A 27422-nucleotide genomic window follows, 5' to 3' on the forward strand; every position below is an offset into this window, starting at 1 on the left:
AAAGCAGACTCCCAGTCTGTGTTTAATCTCCCCAATGTCGAGGAGATTGTATTGGCAGCAGCGAATACAGTCGAACAAATTGAAGGAAGAGAAGTGAAACGCTGCTTTACCAGAAAGGAGAGTTTGCTGCTGAGAACCATGAGACGGGAGGAGGTAAAGTTACAGTTGCTGCACCGTCTGTTTTGGCAGGGGAAGGTGCCGGGGGCAGGGAAAGAGGTGTGGGGTGTGATGGGGAAGTGGATAAGGGTGTCGAGGAGGGAGCGGTACCTGAGGAATGCAGACATTGAGGGGGTGGTTGGAGAGATGTGAAGATGTGTTTGGTGGTGACATCATGTTGGAGCTGACAGAAATGGTGGAGGATTTTCCTTTCAATGTGGAGGCTGACAGTGTGGAAAGTGAGGATAGGGAGACACTATCATGTTTCCGGGAGGGAGGGGGATGTGTGAAGACAGAGGTGTGAGAAATGAATTGAAGATGATTGAGAGCCCTGTACACAGAGGGAAGGTGGTGGGGACAGCCCTGGTTAAGGAAAAGACAGACATGCCAGGCGGGATATTGTCCAACGCGTCATCATTAGAACAGAGGCGATGGAGGCGGAGAAAGTGGGAGAATGAGATGCTGTCTTTACAGGTAGCAGAGTATGAGGATCTGTACACAACCCTCGTGTTGGGGAACGGAGGTGCAGAGGGATTGGACATCCATTGTGAAGATTAGGCGGTTGGGGCCAGGGAAATAGACATTGTTTCTATGACATACGGCACCAGAGGAATCAGGAATCATAGAATCCCCACAGTACAGAAGGAGGTCATTCGGCCCATTAAGTCTGTACCAAACCTCTGAGAGAGTACCTCAACCAAGCTCACTCCCGCGTCTCTCATTAACCCCTTAATCTAACCTACACTTCTTTATGGACACTATGGAGCAATTTAGCATGGCCATGCACACCTAACCTGCACATCTTTGGACTGTGGGAGGTAACCGGAGCACCCGGAGGAAACCCACGCAGACACGGAGAAAAGTGCAGTCTCCACACAGACAGTCACCCAAGGTAGGAATTGATCCGGACCCCCTGATGCTGTGTGGCAACAGTGCCAACCACTGCGTCACTGTGCCACCAATGTCTTTGGGAAGGGACAGAACAGGGTAAAGCGGAAGGAATCACAACAGGAAGAAATTATCTTGCTGGGGCTGGAACAGGCCGAAATAATTGGGGTACAGAGACTTTCCTGTTTGTGGATTTTGGGGAGAAGGAGCGGGAGGTTGATGCAGGATGTGTGGGGTTGTGGGACTAAGATGTCTGAGCCTGTGGACAGCGGATATCCAGGGCCAATGAGGTCAGTCCTGGAAACAATATCATGATGTTAGGTGGTGTGCTGCTGGTCCAGGGAGAGGTAGCAGGATGGGTCTGAGAGTTGACGGTCAGCCCCTGGGAGGAAGAAGTCAGTACACCAGACAATAATGGCACCACCCTTGTGAGCAGCTCAGATCACCAGGTCAGGGTTGGATATTAGAGAGAAGATTGGAGCAAGATTAGAGTGAGTCAGGAATACAGTTGGTGCGAGGCACAGAGAAATTGAGACGGTCGATATCGCACTGACAGATCTCAATGAAAAGATTAAGAGCTGATAGGAGGCCAGAGGGTGCGGTCCAGGTAGAGGGAGATTACTGGAGGTAGTTGGATTTCAACAACAAATATTCATCAAATAGACAGTGAGAAACAGCAGAGACAATATTATCTATTCACTGATCACCATCAGAATAATTACCAAACAATTGAAAAGCAGAAGTGGGTCTCTGTTATTCTTGAATTTAGAACAGAATATAATAAAATCTTCCATTCACAATGTCAACAGTTGGAACAATGGAATTAGACGTCTGAGTAAAAGAAATCCAGTAGCTCAGAGTTTACTAAATAGTCGGCACATATTCCAAAGTCAACATTATTCCTGACACATTTCATCCAATTATTGCAATAACTATCAGAAATAATAGATATGAGTAGTATGAAAGACATTCACGGTAGCATTGTGGATAGCATAATTGCTTCACAGCTCCAGGGCCCCAGGTTCGATTCCTACTTTGGGTCACTGTCTGTGCAGAGTCTGCACGTTCTCCCCGTGTCTGCGTGGGTTTCCTCCGAGTGCTCCGGTTTACTCCCACAGTAAATTGCCCTTAGTGTTCGGTGGGGTTACTGGGTTATGGGGATAGGTGTTGTCCTTGGGTAGGGTGCTCTTTCCAAGAGCCGGTGCAGACTCGATGGGCAGAATGGCCTCCTTCTGCACTGTAAATTATATCTATGATAAAGGCCGTCAGTAAGATCCGACATAACAGACTGATGAGTAAACTCAGAGACAGTGTAGTTAGGGGACACAGCAGCAAAATTGACACATGCTGGCGACACGCACAGAAAACAGGGGACGAGTTAAAGGGATTTAGGCTGATTGGTCGGAAGGTGGGAAGTGGTGTTCCACAAGGATCAGAACCGGGATCAATCTCCTTCGCCATTCCCAGCAACAATATGGAATCGGGAAGCAGAATGATAATTACACAATTTACAGATCAAATCAAATTGAGAGTGATAGTGAATACAGAGGAAGAATACAAATAAGACAGGCACACATTCATCATTAATTATGAATTTGCAAAGTGGGTATTCAATGGGAAATTAATTTCCCGACAGATCAGTGTCCGCTGCTGCATTTTGATCAGGACAATGAGTCCCCCAATCACTCCTTGGAAAACAAGTGTGTGAATGGACTGGAGGTGTTTCTGGGTTCAGGTGAATAGATTCACAAATCTTGTGAAGCAGAAACACAATTTAAACACACCCATAAAAATTGATCAAACAAGTGAGTTCATTTCAGAATGAATAGAAATGGGAAAAACATCACAGAACATAGAACATAGAACAGTACAGCACAGGCCCTTTGGCCCTCGATGTTGTGCCCAGCCATGATCACCCTACTCAAGCCCACGTCTCCACCCTATACCCGTAACCCAACAACCCCCCCTTTAACCTTACTTTTTTAGGACACTACGGACAATTTAGCATGGCCAATCCACCTAAGCCGCACATCTTTGAAATGTGGGAGGAAACCGGAGCACCCGGAGGAAACCCACGCACACACGGGGAGGACGTGCAGACTCCGCACAGACAGTGACCCAGCCGGGAATCGAACCTGGGAACCTGGAGCTGTGAAGCATTTATGCTAACCACCATGCTACCCTGCTACCCCCAAACCTGGAGGAACACCAGACTGCTGAGTTTTATTAACTGTCAGGGTGTCGGTGATCACTGTTACTGTTGGAGTAGGTCAATAGAAAACAGATATCGAGACTTTTCACTGCATACAATAAAACCATGATCAAAACACAGCCAAACTCTTCCTGCTTTCAATCTAACCCAAAAATAAAACAGAGACAGAGAGAGAGAGAGACACAGAAAGACAGGAAGAGAAAGAGAGAGAGAGCTCCATAGAATAGAGCGACGGCGTGCCAAATAAAACACATCATTTCAAAATAGAACCAACTTATTTCAGTTCACTCCTTACGCACACACAATACAATTCCACACGGAGAGATATTCCCAGTAATTGATGGATATTCTGATCAGACATTCCACTCTAGTTAGTGACCCACACTCAGTACAATTCTACACTGACGGACACTTCCAGTAATCCTTGTTCCCGCTGTCAGCTATTCCACTCTGGTTAGTGACCCCACACTCAGTACAATTCTACACTGACAGATACTTCCAATAATCCTTGTTCCCGCTGTCAGATATTCCACTCTGGTTACTGCCCCACACTCAGTACAATTCTACACTGACAGATACTTCCAGTAATCCTTGTTCCCGCTGTCAGATATTCCACTCTGGTTACTGACCCACACTCATTACAAATCAACACTGACAGATACTTCCAGTAATCTTTGTTCACTGCTGTCAGATATTCCACTCTGGTTAGTGACCCACACTCAGTACAATTCTACACTGACAGATACTTCCAGTAATCCTTGTTCACTGCTGTCAGATATTCCACTCTGGTTAGTGACCCACACTCAGCACAATTCTACACTGACAGATGCTTCCAGTAATCCTTGTTCCCGCTGTCAGATATTCCACTCTGGTTAGTGACCCACACGCAGTACAATTCTACACTGACAGACACTTCCAGTAATCCTTGTTCCCGCTGTCAGATATCCCACTCTGGTTAGTGACCCACACGCAGTCTGTTATAATTCTTTCTCCTCCTAAACTTCCCGTCAGAGAAATTGCCTACACTGAGATCCAATCGAACATTATACAAGATCCAACTCAATATCATATCTTCACCGGTCAGAGATCCAGTGAGTAACCGAGGTTTATTGTGAGTTGATGGAAGGGATTCAAACCATTGACATGCTTAAAGACATTTGACAATTATATAGTTGACCAGTTGTCTGTACAACAGTCAGCACGAGATCAGGATTAAACATTTTCAGTCAGAGTTTCAAATCAGCGAACCGCTCACACACAGATTAACACAACTTCAATGGTGATAGTCACTTACCAGGAACACCAACGATAGCAATGATTGGGTAGAATATTTTCTCAGCAATATAAATTGGATACAGCATTTTCACTGTGAAGTGATGTGTTCTTTCCTGCGATTGGCAATCTCTCTCTCTAAAACTCTGAGGTTATATATTCTCCAAGCTGTTAATTGATACCCTGTGGAACCACCTCAGGGATATTGAGGTTGTGACATCGTTTAATTTATTTTTCAAGATGTGAACAAACTGATTGAGGTATTGTGTTCAGTGAAAACAAATATTTCTTTTTGAGTGAGTGACCTCTTTCCAAACACCGAACTGTGTTGATCACATTGTTCAGCTAAAATTAACAGAAAGGATGCCGTCCACTCAGAAACCATCAGTCCCATTTCTAGATCTCAGATTATTTCAGTGATATCCCCTCACTCCACTGTGAGCATTGAATGATTCAGTTCCAATTGTCCGTGTGTTTCTCTGGGTTGGTCCACTGCACTCTGGGGTGTAGCTGTCTCTGTAACTGTGACCATTCATTGATTCAGTTCCAATTGTCAGTGTGTTTCTCTGGGTGGTTCAACTGCACTCTGGGGTGTAGCTGTCTCTGTAACTGTGACCATTCAGTGATTCAGTTCCAATTGTCAGTGTGTTTCTCTGGGTGGGTCCACTGCACACTGGGGTGTAGCTGTCTCTGTAACTGTGACCATTCAGTGATTCAGTTACAATTGTCAGTGTGTTTCTCTGGGTGGGTCCACGCACTCTGGGGTGTAGCTGCCTCTGTAACTCTGACCATTCAGTGATTGAGTTCCAATTGTCAGTGTGTTTCTCTGGGTGGGTCCACTGCACTCTGGGGTGTAGCTGTCCCTGTAACTGTGACCATTCAGTGATTCAGTTCCAATTGTCAGTGTGTTTCTCTGGGTGGGTCCACTGCACTCTGGGGTGTAGCTGTCCCTGTAACTCTGACCATTCAGTGATTCAGTTCCAATTGTCAGGGTGCTTCTCTGGGTGGGTCCACTGCACTCTGGGGTGTAGCTGCCTCTGTAACTGTGACCATTCAGTGATTCAGTTCCAATTGTCAGTGCGTTTCTCTGGGTGGGTCCACTGCACTCTGGGGTGTAACTGCCTCTGTAACTGTGACCATTCAGTGATTCAGTTCCAATTGTCAGTGTGTTTCTCTGGGTGGGTCCACTGCACTCTGGGGTGTAGCTGCCTCTTTAACTGTGACCGTTCAGTTTTGCAATATATGTGGTTTCAGGTTATCGTTTAATTGCATTTTTATAAGTTCGGAAAATCGGAACAAGTTAAATCCAAAGCAAAATTTCCAAACTGAATATGATTCAGGCTCCCCAAACGAAGGGAAACATTTTAAACACCTCAGAAGACTGAGGGTCTGCAGCCGATGCAAACACCTCACTTCAGTACATCAGGAAAGCATAATTAGCTGTGAAAATAATGCACTGTCTCTAACTCATACTGGTCCTCCCCGTTGTTGACAAACTTATAATGGAAGGCAGGCGGTTTGAGATCGACAGCAAGTGAGCGCTGGTCTGTGAGATGTGCTGATGGAAGATAGGGTAATAAGTCTGAAAATGTGCCGCGGCGGAGACCTCGTTAATCTGCCGCACGTACAGTTGGTCGAGCATAGCCAGAGTCTCAGTATATGAGGTGGTACAATTCAATTGCGTAGAGATACGATGGCTCACCCGTGCCTGCAGTGGACTGAGTTTCTGCTCCTCTGTGGGTCTCGGATGTGCTGATTCAAGCCAGGTAGGCCTTGAAACATCGGAGCCAGTTAGGAAGATTTCCTTGTCTCTACAGCCTGCGGGTCGAGTTCTCGTCGGTCGGGTTCGAGGGCTGATTCCATAATAGTTTTCTTCAAGTTTTTTATGACTATAAATTGATGTGACCATCAATTCACTAGAGACAAGATTGGAATTAAACTGTGGGTTTTAATAGTCTTACAACTGAGCCTGCCTGCAACCAGAGGAACTGAGGGCAGGATCACGGCTGCAGCACGTTATACTTCCTGTAGTGGGAGGGGCCATGGGCGGAGCCAAGGGCGGAGCCAAGTGTGGAGCCCAGTACCAGCTCCTCATCTCCCCCTGTGGGCAGAGCCGCGCAACAGCTCACAGACAGAGCCCACAGGGACATAATACAATGCAATGCAGTACAGTGTGAATTCACCACAAGGAGTGAAAGAGGATGAGATGTTCAAGAGGGTGATGATGTGGAGATGTCGGCGTTGGACTGGGGGGAGCACAGTAAGAAGTCTTACAACACCAGGTTAAAGTCCAACAGGTTTGTTTCAAACACGAGCTTTCGGAGCGCTGCTCCTTCCTCAGGTACCTCTAACCTGGTGTTGGAAGAGGGTGATGGAGTTGATCGAGAGTAAATGAAGGGGGCAGAGTGGAGAGAAAGCGGGCGTGGAAGGGGAAGATGGTGTGAGGTGTGTAAAATGCTCTCATAACTTTCGAGACATGACAACTCCGCCATAAATACCTCGAGTGTGGGGGTTGAGGGAGAGAGAGATGTGAGCAGCATTGCGGAGAGGGAGTTGCAATGCCAGATTTCATAATACGGGGTGGGGTGAGCGAGAGAAGGGGTACCCGAGTGTGAGAGATGGAGAGTGATGAATAGTGAGTGTTAAAGAGGGATTTCATGCGAGAGACTGAGCGTGTGCAAGGGGGCGAGTGTTCAGAAGTTGGGTTTGAGTGTGTGAGTGAGTGTGAAAGAGACAATGTGTGTCTGATGGTGTGAGAGAGGGAGGAGGTATGAGAGGGGGATAACTTCAGCGAGTATCTGTATGTGTGCATGTGAGGGAGGGTGGGTATGTGGGAGGATGTGTGTGTGTGGAGGGAGAGAGTGTGTGTGGGAGGGAGTATGTGGGTCTGTGGAATGGAGTATGTGTATGGGAGGGAGTGTGTGGGAGATGTGTGTGGGTGGTGTGAGAGAGTGTATGTGGGAGGGAGTATGTGGGTCTGTGGAGTGGAGTGTGAGTGTGGGAGTGAGTGTGTGGGAGATGTGTGTGGGAGGGTGTGTGTGTGTGTCGGGGGAAGGATTGTGTGTGGGAGGGTGTGTGTGTGAGTGGGAGGTGTTTGTGTGCAGCGAACCTTGTGTGTGTGGAGAGAGTGGTGTGTGGGAGTGTGTGTGGGAGGGAGAGTGTGTGTCTGGGAGTGTGTGCGTGTGGGGGGGAGGATTGTGTGTGGAGAGGGAGGTGTGTGGGAGTGTGTGGGGGAGGGTGTGTGTGTGTGAGCGGGAGGTGTTTGTGTGTGGCGAATCGTGCGTGTGTGGGGGGGGAGGATTGTGTGTGGAGAGAGAGGTGTTTGGGAGTGTGTGTGTGGAGAGGAAGGTGTGTGGGAGTGTGTGTGTGTGGGGGTGAGGATGTGTGTGGAGAGTGAGGTGTGTGGGAGTGTGTGGGAGAGTGTGTGGGAGGGAGTGTGGTGTGGGAGGGTGTGTGAGGGAGTGAGGTGTGTGGGAGTGTGTGTGTGTGGAGAGGGAGGTGTGTGGGAGTGTGTGTGTGTGTGGGAGTGTGTGTGTGGAGGGAGGTGTGTGGGAGGTCTGTGTATGTGGAGAGGGTGGTGTGTGGGTTGTGTGGGGAGGGTGTGTGTGTGAGCGGGAGGTGTTTGTGTGCGGCGAACCGTGTGTGTGTGGGGGGGGAGGATTGTGTGTGTGGAGAGGGAGGTGTGTGGTGTGTGTGTGGGAGGGTGTGTGTGGTGAGCGGGAGGTGTTTGTGTGCGGCGAACCGTGTGTGTGTGGGGGGGGCGAGGATTGTGTGTGTGGAGAGGGAGGTTTGTGGGAGTGTGTGTGGGAGGGGTGTGTGTGTGAGTGGGAGGTGTTTGTGTGCGACGAACCGTGTGTGTGTGTGGGGGGGGGAGGATTGTGTGTGTGGAGAGGGAGGTGTGTGGGAGTGTGTGTGGGAGGGTGTGTGTGGTAGGGAGAGTGTGGTGTGTGGGTGTTTGTGTGTGGGGGGAGGATTGTGTGTGGAGAGGGAGGTGTGTGGTAGTGTGTGGGAGAGTGTGTGGGAGGGAGTGTGTCTTTGGGAGGGTGTGTGTGGGAGGGAGGTGTGTGGGAGGTGTGTGGGGAGAGGGAGGTGTGTGGGGAGTGTGTGTGTGTGTGGGGGGAGGATTGTGTGTGGAGAGGGAGATGTGTGGGAGTGTGTGTGTGGGAGGGTGTGTGTGGGAGGGAGGTGTGTGGGAGTGTGTGTCTGTGGAGAGGGAGGTGTGTGGGAGTGTGTGTGTGGGGGAGGATTGTGTGTGTGGAGAGGGAGGTGTGTGGGAGTGTGTTAGGGGGGAGGATTGTGTGTACGGAGAGGGAGGTGTGTGGGAGGGTGTGTGTGGGGGGGAGGATTGTGTGTGGGAGGGAAAGTGTGTGTGTGTGAGGGTGTGTGGGAGGGAGAGAGGGAGTGTGTGTAGGGGGATGATTGTGTGTGTGGAGAGGGAGGTGTGTGGGAGGGTATGGGGTTAGGGGAGGATTGTTTGTGTGGAGAGGGAGGTGTGTGGAGTGTGTGTGTGGGGGGGAGAATTGTGTGTGTGGAGAGGGAGGTGTGTGGGAGTATGTGTGGGAGGGTGTGTGTGTGGGGTGAGGATTGGTGTGTGGAGAGGACGTGTGTGGGAGTGTGTGTGTGGGGGGGTGGAGGGATTGTGTGTGTTGAGAGGGAGGTGTGTGGGTGTGTGTGGGAGGGTGTGTGTGGGGGGGGAGGATTGTGTGTGTGGAGAGGGAGGTGTTTGGGAGTGTGTGTGTGGGGGATGGAGGATTGTGTGTGTGGAGAGGGAGTTGTGGGAGTGTGTGGGGGGGGGGGTGGAAAGATTGTGTGTGTGGAGAGGGAGATGTGTGTGAGAGTGTGTGGTGGGGGAGGATTGTGTGTGTGGAGAGGGATGAGTGTGGGAGTGTGTGTGTGGGGGGGTGTGTGGAGAGGGATGTGGGTGGGAGTGTGTGTGTGGAGAGGAAGGTGTTGGGAGTGTGTGTGTGGAGGGAGGATTGTGTGTGTGGAGAGGGAGGTGTGTGAGAGGTGTGGGGGTTGGGGGAGGATTGTGTGTGTGGAGAGGGAGGTGTGTGGGAGTGTGTGTGTGGAGGGGAGGATTGTGTGTGTGGAGAGGGGAGGGTGTGTGTGTGTGGGGGGAGGATTGTGTGTGTGGAGAGGGAGGTGTGTGGGAGTATGTGTGTCCCAGGATTCTACCCCGGTTCTTCTCCCAGTTTTTATTTCCACACCCATTTATTCACACCATTTAACAGTCCATTTCCCTCCATTTTAATCCCCCCAATTCACCCCACAAAAAATCTGTTCGGTGTCCAATTCCCCCCACTCAATTAAGCTCCCCACTGTCCACATTGTTGCCCTCATTCTGTCCCCAGAGTTAATGCACCCTCCCATTTTATGACCTGCGCCAATTTATCCCCCCCCCCCCCATTTTATGCCAGCCCATTTTAGGCCCCCCCCCCCCCACAATATATTCCCCCCTCATAATTTTTTTAAAACTGTTTTTATTCTCCTACTTTTTCACATTTTCTCCTCAAATTTGCACCCAGCAACAATAAACAATAATTAGTTTTGAATGTAATGTCAATCCCCATATCAATAACTACGGTCCCAAACTCCCACCAAAACCCCAAACATTAGCGTGCATGTTAACGGAAACAAATGACAAAAAGAAATCAGGAATCACCCATAGTCACCATGAACACACACAGCCCCCCTCCCTCCAAAACACCCACCCCTCCCAACCCTCCCACCACCCCCCCCCCCAACTAACGTTCGATGTTATCCAGCCATTGAAAGTGCATAATCAATAAGACCCAGGAATTGTGGAACCCTTCCATCCTTCCCCTCAGTTCAAAATTACCCTTCTCAAGAGTCAAGAATTCCAGTAGGTCACCTCGTCAAGCCAGGGCACAGGGTGGAGAGGTTGGTCTCCATCCCAACAGGATCCGCCTTCGGGCGATCAACGAGGCGAAGGCGTCAACATCTGCCTCCGCGGCCGTTTCCAATCCCGACTGGTCCGACACCGAATATGGCCTCCCGGGAGCCCGGGTCCAGTTTCACATGCACCACTTTAGAAATTACCCTAAAAACCTCCTTCTAGTAATCCTTCAGCTTTGGACAGGACCAAAACTTATGACCCCGCAACATTCAAACACATCTTCTAACTCTCAAAGAATCAGCTCATCCTCGCCCTCGTGAGGTGTGCTCTGTACACCACCTTGAGCTGCATCACGGCCGCAGCACGGTAGCATGGTGGTTAGCATAAATGTTTCACAGCTCCAGGGTCCCAGGTTCGGTTCCCGGCTAGGTCACTGTCTGTGCGGAGTCTGTACATCCTCCCCTTGTGTGGGTGGGTTTCCTCCGGGTGCTCCGGTTTTCCTCCCACAGTCCAAAGATGTGCGGGTTAGGTGGATTGGCCATGCTAAATTGCCCGTAGTGCCTAAGTAGTAAGGTATGGGGGGGGGGTTGTTGGGTTATGGATATAGGGTGGATACGTGGGTTTGAGTAGTGCGATCATTGCTCGGCACAACATCGAGGGCCGAAGGGCCTGTTCTGTGCTGTACTGTTCTATGTTCTATGTGCTAACCCCAACCTCGTGCACGAGGTGGAGGCATTCACTCTCTGGAGCATCTCACACCAGAACCCCTCCTCCATCTCCTCTCCCAGCTCTTCCTCCCACTTTGCTTTGATCCATTCCAGTGGTGCCTTCTCCTCTTCCAAAATAGCTCCGTAGACTGCTGACTCTACTCCCTTCTCCAGTTCCCCTCCAGCAATGTGGAGGCCAGCTCCACCGGGAAGTTCTGTATCTCCTTCCTGGCAAAATCTCCAACCTGCATGGATCTAAACATTTCCCCCGCTACAGCCCATACTTCGCTTCCAGCTCCTTCAATGCTGCAACCCGAGAAACGAATCTTTTAGAGTCTTAATCCCCTTCTCCTCACACCTCCGAAAATTTCCATCCCACCTCCCTGGCTCAAATCTGTGGTTCCCCTGAATCGGCATTTCCATTGACCCTATCCCCAACCCGAAGTGTTGGCAAAACAGTCTCCAAATTCTCAATGAAGCGATTACTACCGGACTCCCTGAGTATTTCTCTGGGGACATCGGGAGCGGTGCTGTTGCTAGTGCTCTCAATCCCGACACCCTTCACAAACTCTCCTCTATGCTGACCCACTGGGAATCAATCCCTCTGACCCAGCTCCCCACCTTCCCCACATGATAGCAAAACGTTTCAAATATATTGATCTGATTTTATTCATTTTGCTCTGAGATGTTTATTTGTATATTTATTGTTCACGTAAACATTTTCCACTTCAAATATGTTATTTGGTTATAATGATCCTGTCTTGAAGTTTCCAAAAGAGCACACACACACACGTTCATGCACAGGAAGAGACACTTTCACACACACACAGCCATAGAATCACGTCCACATGCGCTAATGGAATAGCTGGTGACATAGTAATGGAATTAACGGAACTTAATGCCTTGTTTTGTGCAACAGCGAACATAACGATGGTCAAAAATCTCAAATTCGTGGAACATATTAAGTGGGCTGTTTACACACGGCTGCACCCTCATTGTCCTCGATGACACCAGAAACTGCATCAGCATCGTCACCTGTGAAATCAGAAGGAACATAATAGTGAGTGAGACACATTAATTAAACGTCCTCGCTCTGATATCCTCCTGTCTGGATATAAAGCTACAAGGAGACGATAAAGGTACAAATTATTATTTAGAAAAACTTCCCGAGGGGCAACATTTCCCTTTCTAAAGCCAGTCTTCATATTGCATTCTGTTCAGCAAGAATCTTGTGTGATGACTAAGCTGTTGCCATTATTTACCTCGTTATTTTCATTTAATTTCAATCTGATGACAGTTTTTTCACTGATAGCCTTCAGAAGGTGCTCGATGAATAAATTCTACCCTGACATAACTTGGGCGGAATTCTCCCAAAGGGAGACAAAGTGCCGACGCCGGAGTGGAAACCGGAGTGTTTCACTCTGCGTCGGAGGCTGCTCCTCGCCCCCTATTCTCCCCAACCCCCTCCCCCTCCCCCCCCCCCCCCACAGTGTAGCCACCGAAGTTGGGCATTCCCTAAATACAAAATGGAGGACCGCAAAGCATACAGGATAAAATGGACAATGTTTGCAGCCCCAGCAGGCTGCCCCTAGCAGGTGTGGATTCTGTCTGCTAAGAAAGCAGACAGCACCGAAACGAACATTCCGCATACTAATGAGGCAATCTCCAGGATAGTTAGCATGTTAATGGAACGATTCCAGATACAATGGACACAAATGGGGAAGTAACTGCAACATTGTAAAGGATACCAGACACCCCGGCACCAGCGGGGTTCGAAAACAAAGAGCCTGAAAGCCCGCCCAGTAGCTAAGGAACAGCCTCAGTATTGGGGGGATTCAAACATATCGATTGGGAAGGGACCCAATCGATTCTGAGCAGGTAAGGGAGTCCGCCCAAAGGGGTGCGGATCCCTGGGACCTATAAAAGACAGGTCCCACACATGGTTCAGTCTTCATGTCCAGCCCTCCTCTCTCCTTGACCAGCCCTCCCTTGTGGGCCAGCACCTCGACCAGCTTTTGCCAAGAAGACCTTGAAGGAGAGAGAGGAGAGGGTTGGGACAGCAGCTGCCAGCAAGTAAGTGTCTCACAACGATCGCTACCAGAGATAGACACTCCTGACCCCTTTTTAACCTATACCAACCTGAAGTCTGCAGACCAGAGCAGAGCAAGAGGCCTTGTTCCCTGACCCGGCAGTTCCTTCGAGATAAGTATTTGTTTATTTAGTGGTAGCAATAGTTTAATCCTTTTAGCGTGTGCATGGGTAGTTATTATAATTGTATTATAATAAACTCAGTTGTTTGAACTTACTAATTGGTGTATGGTTTTATTGCTCTGAACTTCACCTTGAAACTTGTGGCGGTATCTTAACGATACCTGGCGACTCCAGAGCTAAGTAAGCAAAAAGAGCCAAATTGAGTGTTAGGCACACTCACCCAGAACGAGCAACACCACCGGGAGCGGCGGCGCGTCAATCTCGTGCGCCGGGCCTTGACGCTTGCTTCAAAGCGGCACTGCTTGAATGACGCGGCCGGTAGCGCCTGAATGTCGTCTTCCGCGCATGCGCAGGTTGGCCGGCGCCAATCCACGGCGCGGTTGCCGTCTTCCCCTCCGCTGCCCCGCAACACATGGCGGCTTGATCTTGAGGGGTGGCGGAGGGAAAAGTGCGTCCTTTAGAGACGCCGGCCCGACGATCGGTGGGCACCGATCGCGGGAAAGACCGCTCCTGGGCACCACCCTGGTGCTCGATCCTCCCTCCGCCCCCCCCCCCACAGGCCCCACACGCAGCCGTCGCGCGCCGTTCACGCCGGCAGCGACCGGGTATGGTTGGCGGCGGCGTGTACAGGTCGGGTTCGTTAGGCATCACGGCCCATCCGGGCCGGAGAATTGCCGCTCGACCGGAGCGGCGATTCTCCGAGCGGCCTGTCGCAAAATGCGACACGCCATTTTGGGGGGGTGGGAGAATCGCGTGCAAGTGCCAGGGCAGCGTGGCGTGATTTGCCAGGCTCTCCCGCGATTCTCCCACCCGGCGTGGGGAGCGGAGAATCGCGCCCCTTGTGTTCATGCTTCTTGAAGCACCATGTACCCATTGAACAACTATAGTCAACATCATGAAACATCTGCAATCAATAAAATGTGCCTTTCATTTGTGTTCATCCAATGGTTGTCAAGGTTGTTACTTTCCTCAATTTCGGAGTCAGTAACTATCTATATTTCTATCCAATGTTCCATGAAGGTCAACGCAAACTGGAGGAGCAACCTCTCATCTTCCGGTTAGGCACGCTACAGCCTTGCGGCCCAAACATCGAATTCAACAACTTCAGATAATCAGCCCCACCTCTACCCATTTGTTTTCATTTCATTTTAACTGTCTTTTACCATTTCTTTCTTTCTTAACAGTCATTTAATTTCCCCCCATTTGATCCACCTTTCCTGCACCTTTCTCCTCTTTGCATCCCCCGTCCCCTACCCCCCACACCTGCAGGTCATTCTCTGATGTTAGTTTCTCTGCTGTTTGACCTTTCACATCTTTTGTCCTCTCTGGGGACTGCCATTAACACTCTTTCCCCTTGGTTTCTCTGGCCATTAATACCCGGTTTCCCTGGGTTTCATAGTACATAGATAGAACATTACAGCGCAGTACAGGCCCTTCGGCCCTCGATGTGCCGTCCTGTGAAACCCCTCTAAAGCCCACCTACACTATTCCCTTATCGTCCATATGTCTATCCAATGACCATTTGAATGCGTTTAGTGTTGGCCAGTCCATTACTGCTGCAGGCAGGGCATTCCACACCCTTACTACTCTCTGAGTAAAGAACCTACCTCTGACATCTGTCCTGTATCTATCTCCCCTCAATTTAAAGCTATGTCCCCTCATGCTGGACATCACCATCCGAGGAAAAGGCTCTCACTGTCCACCCTATCGAATCCTCCGATCATCTTGTATGCCTCAATTAAGTCACCTCTTAACCTTCTTCTCTCTAACGAAAACAACCTCAAGTCCCTCAGCCTTCCCTCATATGATCTTCCCTCCATACCAGGCAACATCCTGGTAAATCTCCTCTGCACCCTTTCCAATGCTTCCTCATCCTTCCTGTAATGTGTCGACCAGAACTGCACGCAATACTCCAAATGCGGCTGCACCAGAGTTTTGTACAACTGCAACATGACCTCATGGCTCCGAAACTCAATTCCTCTACCAATAAAAGCTAACACACCGTACGCCTTCTTAACAACCCTCACAACCTGGGTGGCAACTTTCAGGGATCTATGGACATGGACACCGAGATCTCTCTGCTCATCCACACTACCAAGAATCTTACCATTTGACCAGTACTCTGTCTTCCTGTTATTCCTTCCAAAATGAATCACCTCACACTTTTCTGCATTAAACTCCATTGGCCACCTGTCAGCCCAGCTCTGCAGCTTATCTATGTCCCTCTGTAACTTGTAACATCCTTCTTCACTGTCCACAACTCCACCGTCGTTAGTGTCATCTGCATATTTACTCACCCATCCTTCTACACCCTCCTCCAGGTCATTTATAAAACTGACAACCAGCAGCGGCCCCAAAACAGATCCTTGTGGTACACCACTAGTAACTGGACTCCAATCTGAAAATTTCCCAACAACCACCACCCTTTGTCTTCTTCCAGCTAGCCAATTTCTGATCCAAACTGCTAAATCACCCTGAATCTCATGCCTCCGTATTTTCTGCAATAGCCTACCGTGGGGAACCTTATCACACGCTTTGCTGAAATCCATATACACCACATCAACTGCTTTACCCTCATCCACCTGTTTGGTCACCTTCTTAAAAAACTCAATGAGGTTTGTGAGGCACGACCTACCCTTCAGAAAACTATGTTGACTATCTCAAATCAAGTTATTCCTTTCCAGATGATTATACATCCTATCTCTTATAAATCTTTCCAATACTTTGCTTCAAATACTTTAAATACTTTCCAATTAAACAAATCTGGAGAGGAGACGGCTTATGGCATTTTATTTCATGGCAATCCAAAATGTCTTGACGTTCTGATACTTTTCTGGCCTCAAACACCTCTTTGTCCCCTGTCTTACATTGACAATGACTGAGAAATATTACTTGATTGTTTTAGACTGTACTGTCCTTGGTAAAAGTGATAGCTTTCAATAATGAAGGACTAATGTTTACTGTGTGAAAAGCATCATGTGCTTCGTTTGCGAATTGCAATGTGAATTCGTCACTCTTTCCAGAAAGAAATGAAGCATACCTGTAGAATCTTTCTTACTCTTGATCGAGTTGCAGTCGATTACAAGGATTATCACGATTCCGAACACGACCAATGTGGCGGTAATCAAACGAATTAGGATTGAACTGGAAGCTGCAATATTAACTGGAAAAAATAAAAGGGTCAATGGAGAATAATCAACTTCAAACTGCAAAATCGGCATTGAGTTCCTCTCTAATCCTGAGTAATCTTCCTCCTCACAAGTAGGGTCGCGTTGTGGTATTGTCGTTTGATGTCAATTAACACACAGACCAATTCTGACATTATTCAGACTATATTTCTCATAGAATTTACAGTACAGAAGGATGCCATTCGGCCCATTGAGTCTGCACCGGCTCTAGGAAAGAGCAGCCTACCCAAGGTCAACACATCCACCCTATCCCCATAACCCAATAACTCCACCCAACACCGAGGGCAATTTTGGACACTATGGGCCATTTAGCATTGGCCAATGCACCCAACCTGCCCATCTTTGGACTGTGGGAGGAAACCGGAGAACCCGGAGGAAACACACGCACACACGGGGAGGATGTGCAGACTCCGCGCAGACAGTGACCCAAGCCGGGAATCGAACCTGGAACCTGGGTCCCTGGAGCTGTGAAGCTGTTGCGCTCTCCGTGTTATCCCCTCTTCATAAAGTGGTCAGCAACAGTGTAAAAGGAAAACAATAACAACAAGATAGAGGAGAGACTACAGTCCAGTGTGTTTCTGAGGAATGATAAACTCGCATCATTAATGTGGCTGAGGATATTATCATCAAAGTGATGTGTCACTGTTTCATTAATTCATCTATCAATTGGTGCGGCACGGTGGGACACTGGTTAGCACTGCTGCATACGGCGCTCAGGATTCATGTTCAATCCCAGACCCCGGGTCACTTTCTGTGTGGAGTTAGCACATTCTCCCCACGCCTGACTGGGTTTCACCACCACAACCCAACAGGTGCAGGGTAGTTGGATTGGACACACTAGATTACCCCTTGACTGGAAAAAAAATAATTAGGTGCTCTAAGCATCGAAAAAAATATATCAATCGGTATTCAACTATTTTGCACATGCGTCTGTGCTGCTTCATGCCTTCATTGTTTACCTGTGAAATACTCTTCCCCTGGGACTCCCATACAGAGGATTGTAGAACCCAGGGACCCCCTGCACAGTCCCTTGGTGCTAATGGTTCGGTGCTGTCATGGGGAACTGGCGAGGGAGTGACCTTCCTTTCAATCTCCAACATCCTCTCTGTTATAAGCCTCCCCATCGTCACGGGGCGTGGACTGCGAGGTTCCTCGTGACCTCGGACGGGCTCGAGCTTCCGCGATAAGGGGCAGGACTTACGCTTAAGAAGGGACATGATCTGCACATCATCCACGTGTGTGCGTGGGTTTCCTCCGGGTGCTCCGGTTTCCTCCCACAGTCCAAAGATGTGCAGGTTAGGTGGATTGGCCATGCAAAATTGACCTTAGTGTCCAAAATTGCCCTTAGTGTTGGGTGGGGTTACTAGGTTATGGGGATAGGGTGGAGGTGTTGACCTTGGGTAGGCTGCTCTTTCCAAGAGCCGGTGCAGACTCGATGGGCCGAATGGCCTCCTTCTGCACTGTAAATTCTATGAATATTCAGAGCCAGATGTGGGTCTGGGCTGGAGACCATTGAGGGACTGGGACTGTAGATAGTTGAATTTTGTACTTAAACCTTTGGTTCTTACTCCAGCATCGCCTCCTTGTGTTCAGTCTGTCAAATACCAACACTGGCGATGAGGATGAACTGGAGCTGCAGCCGGCGCCATCTTCTCAGACCTTGGCCCACGTTTCATGGGACTGAGGAGGATGTTTATCACCGGTATACATGCCATACATCGGGAAGTTGGGAAGTTTTGATGCCAATTTGTGCCAATTTGTGGAGTGAGTGCATTTATATTCCGTATATATACCACCATTGGGATGAGCTTCAGACAGGAAGCCTGCAGCCTGCAGGCAGAGCAGCCACGTACAGAGTGTGCACGAGCCTCCTGGACCCAACCACAAGGGACACGTAGTCCTTCGCAGACTTGATCGTCTCAGTGAGTGAGGATTCCAACCCCAGGTCATCCGTTATCAGTCGACATTCCCATCTCCATATTGTTGCCCAGACTCAGGGAGAGTCCTTAAAGGAATGTTGGTCTCTCCTACAGAAGCTGGCTGAGTTCTGCGAATTTGGGACCTCACTGTCTGAGACGTTGCAAGACCGCTTGGAATGCGGGACGCAAAACACGGAGACGCAGAGGAAACAGAGGGCTGCACGGTAGCATTGTGGATAGCACAATCGCTTCACAGCTCCAGGGTCCCAGGTTCGAATCCAGCTTGGGTCACTGTCTGTGCGGAGTCTGCGCATCCTCCCCGTGTGTGCGTGGGTTTCCTCCGGGTGCTCCGGTTTCCTCCCACAGTCCAAAGATGTGCAGTTTAGGGTGGATTGGCCATGATAAATTGCCCTTAGTGTCCAAAATTGCCCTTAGTGTTGGGTGGGATTACTGGGTTATGGGGATAGGGTGGGGTAGGGTGCTCTTTCCAAGGGCTGGTGCAGACTCGATGGGCTGCATGGCCTCCTTCTGCACTGTAAATTCTATGATAATATCTATGATATTCGCCAAACGGCCCTGAAAAGGGCGATTAAAATCGGCTTCTCCCGAGACAGCACATAACAAGGCGTACAGGGGTCGGAGGTAAGGATGTCCTCAGTCTGGTCAGTCAGACACCGGCAGAACGCCTTCCGGGTCCGATGATTCCTGTCCCCTCCCCACCCTGGGGCCGTTACACCCGAAACAGAGAGGCCAAAATAATAGTCAGCACCTCACTGATTCCCATCCTTTGTGCATGTTCACCAGTAGTGGCTGTGCCAGGTTTTGACCCCAGTAAATTGGATCAAGATTGGCTGAAGCGGCTCCGGATCGACTGGCGGAGGGTTTGCCAAATGTGCCGGAAGGGCCGGACACCGCACAAGCGAAGTTGCCGAAGGTTTACCGAAAGTGCCTGAGGACCAGCCCGGGGAATCACAATGAAGATCAGCGTGGATACATCTGCACAGCCGCGTTAGTTCCGTGCAGGCCGCTTCCACTTGCACTGCAGCCGAAGTCGTCACTGAGCTCGACTGCCTGGAGATTTCAGGCGTCATCCGACCCATACAGTTCGTGTGCCTTTGCGGGGATTGACCTTCAAACAACCGCGCATCCTCAAACAAACCATTGTTTGCAGCAAACTACCCAGCCTTCAGAACAGCGACCACGACACCACACAACCCTGCAAGGGCAATCTCTGCAGGACGTACCAGATCATCGACATGGATACCACCATTACACGTGGAAACACCACCCCACCAGTTACGCGGCACATACTCGTGCGACGACCAACGTAGTCTACCTCATACGCTGCAGGAAAGGATGTCCCGAAGCGTGGTACATTGGCGAGACCATGCAGACACTGCGACAACGAATGAACGGGCATCGTGCGACAATTACCAGGCAGGAATGTTCACTTCCACTCGGGGAACACTTCAGCAGTCAAGGGCATTCAGCTTCTGATCTCCGGGTAAGCGTTCTCCAAGGCGGTCTTCAGGACACGCGACAACGCAGAATTGCCGAGCAAAAGCTTATAGCTAATTTCCGCACACGTGAGTACGGCCTCAACCGGGATCTTGAATTCATGTCGCATTACATCCACCCCCCACCATCTGGCCTGGGCTTGCAAAATACTACCAACTGTCCTGGCTTGAGACAATTCACACCTCTTTAACCTGGGATTGCCCCGTATCTCTGGATCTGTAAAGATTTGGTTACTCGCAAATGCTCGCTTTCCAAGCATTGTCTGGCATCTCTGACTTTGTCCATATAAATGTTTCTGGAACATACCTCTTCATTCACCTGAGGAAGGAGCAGTGCTCCGAAAGCTCGCGTTTGAACTAACCTGTTGGACTTTAACCTGGTGTTGGAAGACTTCTTACTGAGCTCACCCCAGTCCAACGCCGGCATCTCCACATCACAGCCCCAACCCACCTATTCCTCCACGGGTACCGAAAGAGATGATTTTAAAAAAAAAAATGTTTACCCAATTATTATTTTTTCTAATTAAGAGGAAATTTTAGAGTGGCCATTCCACCTCAGCTGTATATATTTTGGACTGTGGAGGCAAAACCCACGCAGACATGGGTAGTATGTGCAAGCTTTACACAGACCATGATCTGGGGGTGGTATCGAACCCAGATCCTCAGCGCCGTAGACAGCAGTGCTAACCAGTGCGTTCAACATTCTGGTCAACATGAACTTACACAAAATTACATGAACACTTAGAAGAATTAGGGACAGCATGATAGCATTGTGGATAGCACAATTGCTTCACAGCTGCAGGGTCCCAGGTTCAATTCCGGCTTGGGTCACTGTCTGTGCGGAGCCTGCACATCCTCCCCGTGTGTGTGTGGGTTTCCACCGGGTGCTCCGGTTTCCACCCACAGTCGAAAGATATTCAGGTTAGGTGGATTGGCCGTGATAAATTGTCCCTTAGTGTCCAAAATTGCCCTTAGTGGTGGGTGGGGTTACTAGGTTATGGGGATAGGGTGGAGGTGTTGACCTTGGGTAGGGTGCTCTTTCCAGGAGCCGGTGCAGACTCAATGGGCTGAATGGCCTCCTTCTGCACTGTAAATTCTATGATATCTGTGAATTCTGTGAAAGTTGTGCAGGCTGATTTCAAGTTTAAGGGAGATGTGCATGGAAAGGTTTTTACGCAGAGGGTGGTGGGTGCCTGGAACGCTTTGGCAGCGGAGGTGGTAGAGTCGGGCACGATAGCATCATTTAAGATGCATCTGGACAGATATATGAACGGGCGGGCTACAGAGAGAAGTAGATCCTTGGAAAATAGGCAACAGGTTTAGATAAAGGATCTGGATCGGCGCAGGCTGGGAGGGCCGAAGGGCCTGTTCCTGTGCTGTAATTTTCTTTGTTCCTTTGTTCATTCATTGACCATATTCAACACAGTTGTGGCTACAATTGTAGCTATTAAAGATATCAGAGATCATGAGATTGTGTGGGAAAATGGTGGTGTTGGAGATGATCAGCACAAACAAGAGCCTGTGAATGTTCAGAGTTTGTCATGTTAAAGATGGAGATAGCGAGAACAGTGCGCAGGTCAGTTGGAAGTTGACGCTATGTTTTTCAAGAAATAATTTTGAACTAGCCCCTAAACAAACAATCCTAGATCTGAACACTGACAGGAGTATTAGTCAGGGATGTTGAGATGTCTACACAGCAAAACAGGTACAGCAAATGGTCACAAAGTGAATGGAATCGAAATGCGGTAAGAAAGTGGCAGAAAATTTATCAAACATGTGGGCAGGGGTCAGTGTTACAATGGATAGTCAAATGAATGAACAAAGAGAAAAACTACAGTTTTACTCGAAATAAGTTCACGACAAAGGTTTAGAAAAAGGCAAATTTTCAATTGGCTTTAAACAAAGGTTCTACTCGTAACTACTTGCAGCTGGAGCTTGTTAATTAGTTAATTGGATTAGGCCAGTTTTCAGAGGCTAGAATCACAGTGCAAAGGTGAGCTAGTTACAGAGCAGACATTGTTTCCACTGGAGTGCTGAATTTGGGTGCATTTGAGTGCTACAGTGAGGGTTTGGTGACTCAGGGAGTGCTGAATTTGGGTGCATTTGAGTGCTAGAGTGAGAGTTTGGTGACTGAGGGAGTGCTGAATTTGGGTGCATTTGAGTGCTATAGTGAGAGTTTGGTGACTGAGGGAGTTCAAAATGTGGGGGCATTTGAGTGCTACAGTGAGGGTTTGGTGACTGAGGGAGTGCTGAATTTGGTGCATTTGAGTGCAAGAGTGAGAGTTTGGTGACTGAGGGAGTGCTGAATTTGGGTGCATTTGAGTGCAAGAGTGAGAGTTTGGTGACAGAGGGAGAGCTGATTTTGGGTGCATTTCAGTGCTACAGTGAGGGTTTGGTGACTGACGGAGTGCTGAATTATGGTGCATTTAAGTGCTATAGTGAGAGTTTGGTGACTGAGAGAGTGCCCAATTTGGTATATTTGAGTGCTATAGTGTGAGTTTGGTGACTGAGGGAGTGCTGAATTTGGGAGCATTTGAGTGCTATAGTGAGAGTCTGGTGACTGAGGGAGTGCTGAATTTGGGTGCATTTGAGGGCTATAGTGAGAGTTTGGTGACTGTGGGAGTGCTGAAGTTGGGTGCATTTGAGTGCCATAGTGAGAGTTTGGTGACTGATGAAGTGCTGAATTTCGGTGCATTTGAGTGCTACAGTGAGGGTTTGGTGACTGAGGGAGTGCTGAATTAGGGTGCATTTGAGTGCTATAGTGAGAGTTTGGTGACTGAGGGAGTGCTGAATTTGGGTGCATTTGAGTGCTCTAGTGAGAGTTTGGTGATTGAGGGTGTGCTGTATTTGTTGCATTTGAGAGCTACAGTGAGAGTTTGGTGACTGAGGGAGTTAAGAACGTGGTGCATTTGAGTGCTCTAGTGAGAGTTCGGTTTTTGAGGGAGTGCTGAATTTGGTGCATTTGAGTGCTACAGTGAGAGTTTGGTGACTGAGGGAGTGCTGAATTAGGGTGCATTTGATTGCTATAGTGAGAGTTTGGTGACTGAGGGAGTGCTGAATTTGGGTGCATTTGAGTGCTAGAGTGAGAGTTTGGTGACTGAGGGTGCTGAATTTGGGTGCATTTGAGTGCTACAGTGAGGGTTTGGTGACTCTAGGAGTGCTGAATTTGGTGCATTTGAGTGCTAGAATGAGAGTTTGGTGACTGAGGGAGTGCTGAATTTGGGTGCATTTAAGTGCTATAGTGAGAGTTTGGTGACTGAGGGAGTGCTGAATTTGGGTGCATTTGAGTGCTATAGTGCGAGTTTGGTGACTGAGGGAGTTCAAAATGTGGGTGCGTTTGAGTGCTACAGTGAGGGTTTGGTGACTGAGGGAGTGCTGAATTTGGTGCATTTGAGTGCAAGAGTGAGAGTTTGGTGACTGAGGGAGTGCTGAATTTGGGTGCATTTGAGTGCTACAGTGAGGGTTTGGTGACTGAGGGAGTGCTGAATATGGTGCATTTGAGTGCAAGAGTGAGAGTTTGGTGACTGAGGGAGAGCTGATTTTGGGTGCATTTGAGTGCAATAGTGAGGGTTTGGTGACTGAGGGAGAGCTGATTTTGGGTGCATTTGAGTGCAATAGTGAGGGTTTGGTGACTGAGAGAGTGCCGAATTTGGTATATTTGAGAGCTACAGTGAGAGTTTGGTGACTGAGGGAGTGCTGAATTTGGGAGCATTTGAGTGCTATAGTGAGTCTGGTGACTGAGGGAGTGCTGAATTTGGGTGCATTTGAGTGCTATAGTGAGAGTTTCGTGACTGAGGGAATGCTGAATTTGAGTGCATTTGAGTGCTATAGTGGGAGTTTGGTGAATGAGGGAGTGCTGAATTTGGGTGCATTTGAGAGCGACAGTGAGAGTTTGGTGACTGAGGGAGTTCTGAACGTGGTGCATTTGAGTGCTATAGTGAGAGTTTGGTGACTGAGGGAGGGCTGAATGTGGGTGCATTGGAGTGCCATAGTGAGAGTTTGGTGACTGATGAAGTGCTGAATTTCGGTGCATTTGAGAGCTAGAGTGAGAGTTTGGTGACTGAGGGAGTGCTGAATTTCGGTGCATTTGAGAGCTAGAGTGAGAGTTTGGTGACTGAGGGAGTGCTGAATTTGGGTGCATTTGAGTGCTACAGCGAGGGTTTGGTGACTGAGGGTGCTGAATTTGGTGCATTTGAGTGCTACAGTGAGGGTTTGGTGACTGAGGGAGTGCTGAATTTGGGTGCATTTGAGTGCTAGAGTGAGAGTTTGGTGACTGAGGGAGTGCTGAATTTGGGTGCATTTGAGTGCTACAGTGAGGGTTTGGTGACTGAGGGTGTGCTGAATTTGGTGCATTTGAGTGCTACAGTGAGGGTCTGCTGACTGATGGAGTGCTGAATTTGGGTGCATTTGAGTGCTAGAGTGAGAGTTTGGTGACTGAGGGAGTGCTGAATTTGGGTGCATTTGAGTGCTACAGTGAGGGTTTGGTGACTGAGGGAGTGCTGAATTATGGTGCATTTAAGTGCTAGAGTGAGAGTCTGGTGACTGAGGGAGTGCTGAATTTGGGTGCATTTAAGTGCTATAATGAGAGTTTGGTGACTGAGGGAGTGCTGAATTTGGGTGCATTTGAGTGCGAAAGTGAGGGTTTGGTGACTGAGGGTGCTGCATTTGGGTGCATTTGAGTGCTATAGTGTGAGTTTGGTGACTGAGGGAGTGCTGAATTTGGGAGCATTTGAGTGCTATAGTGAGAGTCTGGTGACTGAGGGTGCTGAATCTGGGTGCATTTGAGTGCTACAGTGAGAGTTTGGTGACTGTGGGAGTTCTGAATGTGGTGCATTTGAGTGCTATAGTGAGAGTTTGGTGACTGAGGGAGTGCTGAATTTGGGTGCATTTGAGTGCCATAGTGAGAGTTTGGTGACTGATGAAGTGCTGAATTTAGGTGCATTTGAGTGCTACAGTGAGGGTTTGGTGACTGAGGGAGTGATGAATTAGGGTGCATTTGATTGCTATAGTGAGAGTTTGGTGACTGAGGGAGTGCTGAATTTGGGTGCATTTGAGTGCTAGAGTGAGAGTTTGGTGACTGAAGGAGTGCTGCATTTGGGTGCATTTGAGTGCTACAGTGAGGATTTGGTGACTGAGGGAGTGCTGAATTTGGGGCATTTGAGTGCAAGAGTGAGAGTTTGGTGACTGAGGGAGTGCTGAATTATGGTGCATTTAAGTGCTATAGTGAGAGTTTGGTGACTGAGGGAGTGCTGAATTTGGGTGCATTTGAGTGCTCTAGTGAGAGTTTGGTGATTGAGGGTGGGCTGAATTTGGTGCATTTGAGAGCAACAGTGAGTTTGGTGACTGAGGGAGTTCTGAACGTGGTGCATTTGAGTGCTATAGTGAGAGTTTGGTGACTGAGGGAGTGCTGAATTTGGTGCATTTGAGAGCTACAGTGAGAGTTTGGGAACTGAGGGAGTTCTGAACGTGGTGCATTTGAGTGCTATAGTGAGAGTTTGGTGACTGAGGGAGTGCTGAATTTGGGTGCATTTGAGTGCCATAGTGAGAGTTTGGTGACTGAGGAAATGCTGAGTTTAGGTGCATTTGAGTGCTATAGTGAGGGTTTGGTTACTGAGGGAGTGCTGAATTTGGGTGCATTTGAGTGCTACAGTGAGGGTTTGGTGACTGAGGGAGTGCTGAATTTGGTGCATTTGAGAGCTACAGTGAGAGTTTGGGAACTGAGGGAGTTCTGAACGTGGTGCATTTGAGTGCTATAGTGAGAGTTTGGTGACTGAGGGAGTGCTGAATTTTGGGTGCATTTGAGTGCCATAGTGAGAGTTTGGTGACTGAGGAAATGCTGAGTTTAGGTGCATTTGAGTGCTATAGTGAGGGTTTGGTTACTGAGGGAGTGCTGAATTTGGGTGCATTTGAGTGCTACAGTGAGGGTTTGGTGACTGAGGGAGTGCTGAATTTGGTGCATTTGAGTGCAAGAGTGAGAGTTTGGTAACTGAGTGAGTGCTGAATTTGGGTGCATTTGAGTGCTACAGTGAGGGTTTGGTGACTGAAGGAGTGCTGAATTTGGTGCATTTGAGTGCTACAGTGAGGGTTCGGTGACTGAGGGAGTGCTGAATTTGGGTGCATTTGAGTGCGAGAGTGAGAGTTTGGTGACTGAGGGAGTGCGAGAGAGTGCTGATTTTGGGTGCATTTGAGTGCTATAGTGAGAGTTTGGTGACTGAGGGAGTGCTGAATTTGGGTGCATTTGTGTGCTGCAGTGAGAGTCTGGTGATTGAGGGAGTTAGGTGAAGAGGGCGCAAGGTGCTCCTTACATTTCATTTCCTACGCTTCCTCAAAGAGCGTGAAGGGATCCGGGAGTTTACAGAGAGTGCAGCTGACTGGGAGCAAGGTCGGAGGGCGGAGATCCAGTTGGTCCACAGGGCAGCTATATTCTGTAAAGTAAGAGGGGATGGAGGCTAGGGCAGTTGCATGCTCCTCCTGTAGGATGTGGGTGGTGAGGGATACCACCAGTGTCCATGCTGACTATACCTGCGGGAAGTGCAGAAATGGCTGTTGGAGGTCCCTGGTTATAGATGTTTCAACTAGATTAGGGAGGATGGTAAAAGAGGTGGGGGGATGGCATTGTTAATTCGAGATAGTATAACAGCTGCAGAAAGGCAGTTCGAGAAGGATCTGCCCACTGAGGTAGTATGGGTTGAAGTCATAAATGGGAAAGGAGCCTTGTTGGGGGTTTTCTATAGGCCCCCCAATAACAGCAGAGATGTGCAGGAACAAATTGGGAAACAGATTTTGGAAAGGTGCAGAGTCACAGCGTAGTAGCCATGCGTGACTTCAACTTCCCAAACATTGAGTGGAAACTCTTTAGATCCATAGTTTGGATGGGGTAGAGTTTGTGCAGTGTGTCCAGGAAGCTTTTCTAACACAGTATGTAGATTGTCCGACCAGAGGGGAGGCCATATTGGATTTGGTACTTGGCAATGAACCAGGACAAGTGATAGATTTGTTCGTGGTGGAGCATTTTGGAGACAGTGACCACAATTCTGTGACTTTCACTTTAGTAATGGAGAGGGATAGGTGAGTGCAACAGGGCAAGGTTTACAATTGGGGTAAGGGTAAATACAATGCTGTCGGACAAGAATTGAAGTGCATAAGTTGGGAACATAGGCTGTCAGGGAAGGACACAAGTGAAATGTGGAACTTGTTCAAGGAACAGATACTACGTGTCCTTGATATGTATGTTCCTGTCAGGCAGGGAAGAGATGATCGAGTGAGGGAACCATGGTTGACAAGAGAGGTTGAATGTCTTGTTGAGAAGAAGGAGACTTGTGTAAGGCTGAGGAAACAAGGTTCAGACAGGGCGCTGGAGGGATACAAGGTAGCCAGGAGGGAACTGAGGAAAGGGATTAGGAGAGCTAAGAGAGGGCACGGAAAATCTTTGGCAGGTAGGATCAAGGAAAACCCCAAGGGTTTTTACACATATGTGGGAAATATGAGAATGACT

At 48.8% G+C, this 27422-nt stretch overlaps 1 protein-coding gene across 1 annotated transcript in view; it reads right to left on the reverse strand.

Annotated features, from left to right (window-relative positions):
- Positions 1-11897: 11897 nt before the first annotated feature.
- Positions 11898-27422, reverse strand: part of LOC119960717 (Fc receptor-like protein 5) — a 177500-nt gene continuing 161975 nt past the window's right edge. Inside the window, exon 8 of the transcript XR_005459503.1 lies at positions 11898-12127. The gene's annotated coding sequence lies outside the window, so the exon portion shown is untranslated. The remainder of the gene's footprint in view (positions 12128-27422) is intronic.

The sequence above is a fragment of the Scyliorhinus canicula genome, unplaced genomic scaffold (assembly GCF_902713615.1).
Source record: "Scyliorhinus canicula unplaced genomic scaffold, sScyCan1.1, whole genome shotgun sequence".
In the NCBI taxonomy this organism is placed as follows: domain Eukaryota; kingdom Metazoa; phylum Chordata; class Chondrichthyes; order Carcharhiniformes; family Scyliorhinidae; genus Scyliorhinus; species Scyliorhinus canicula.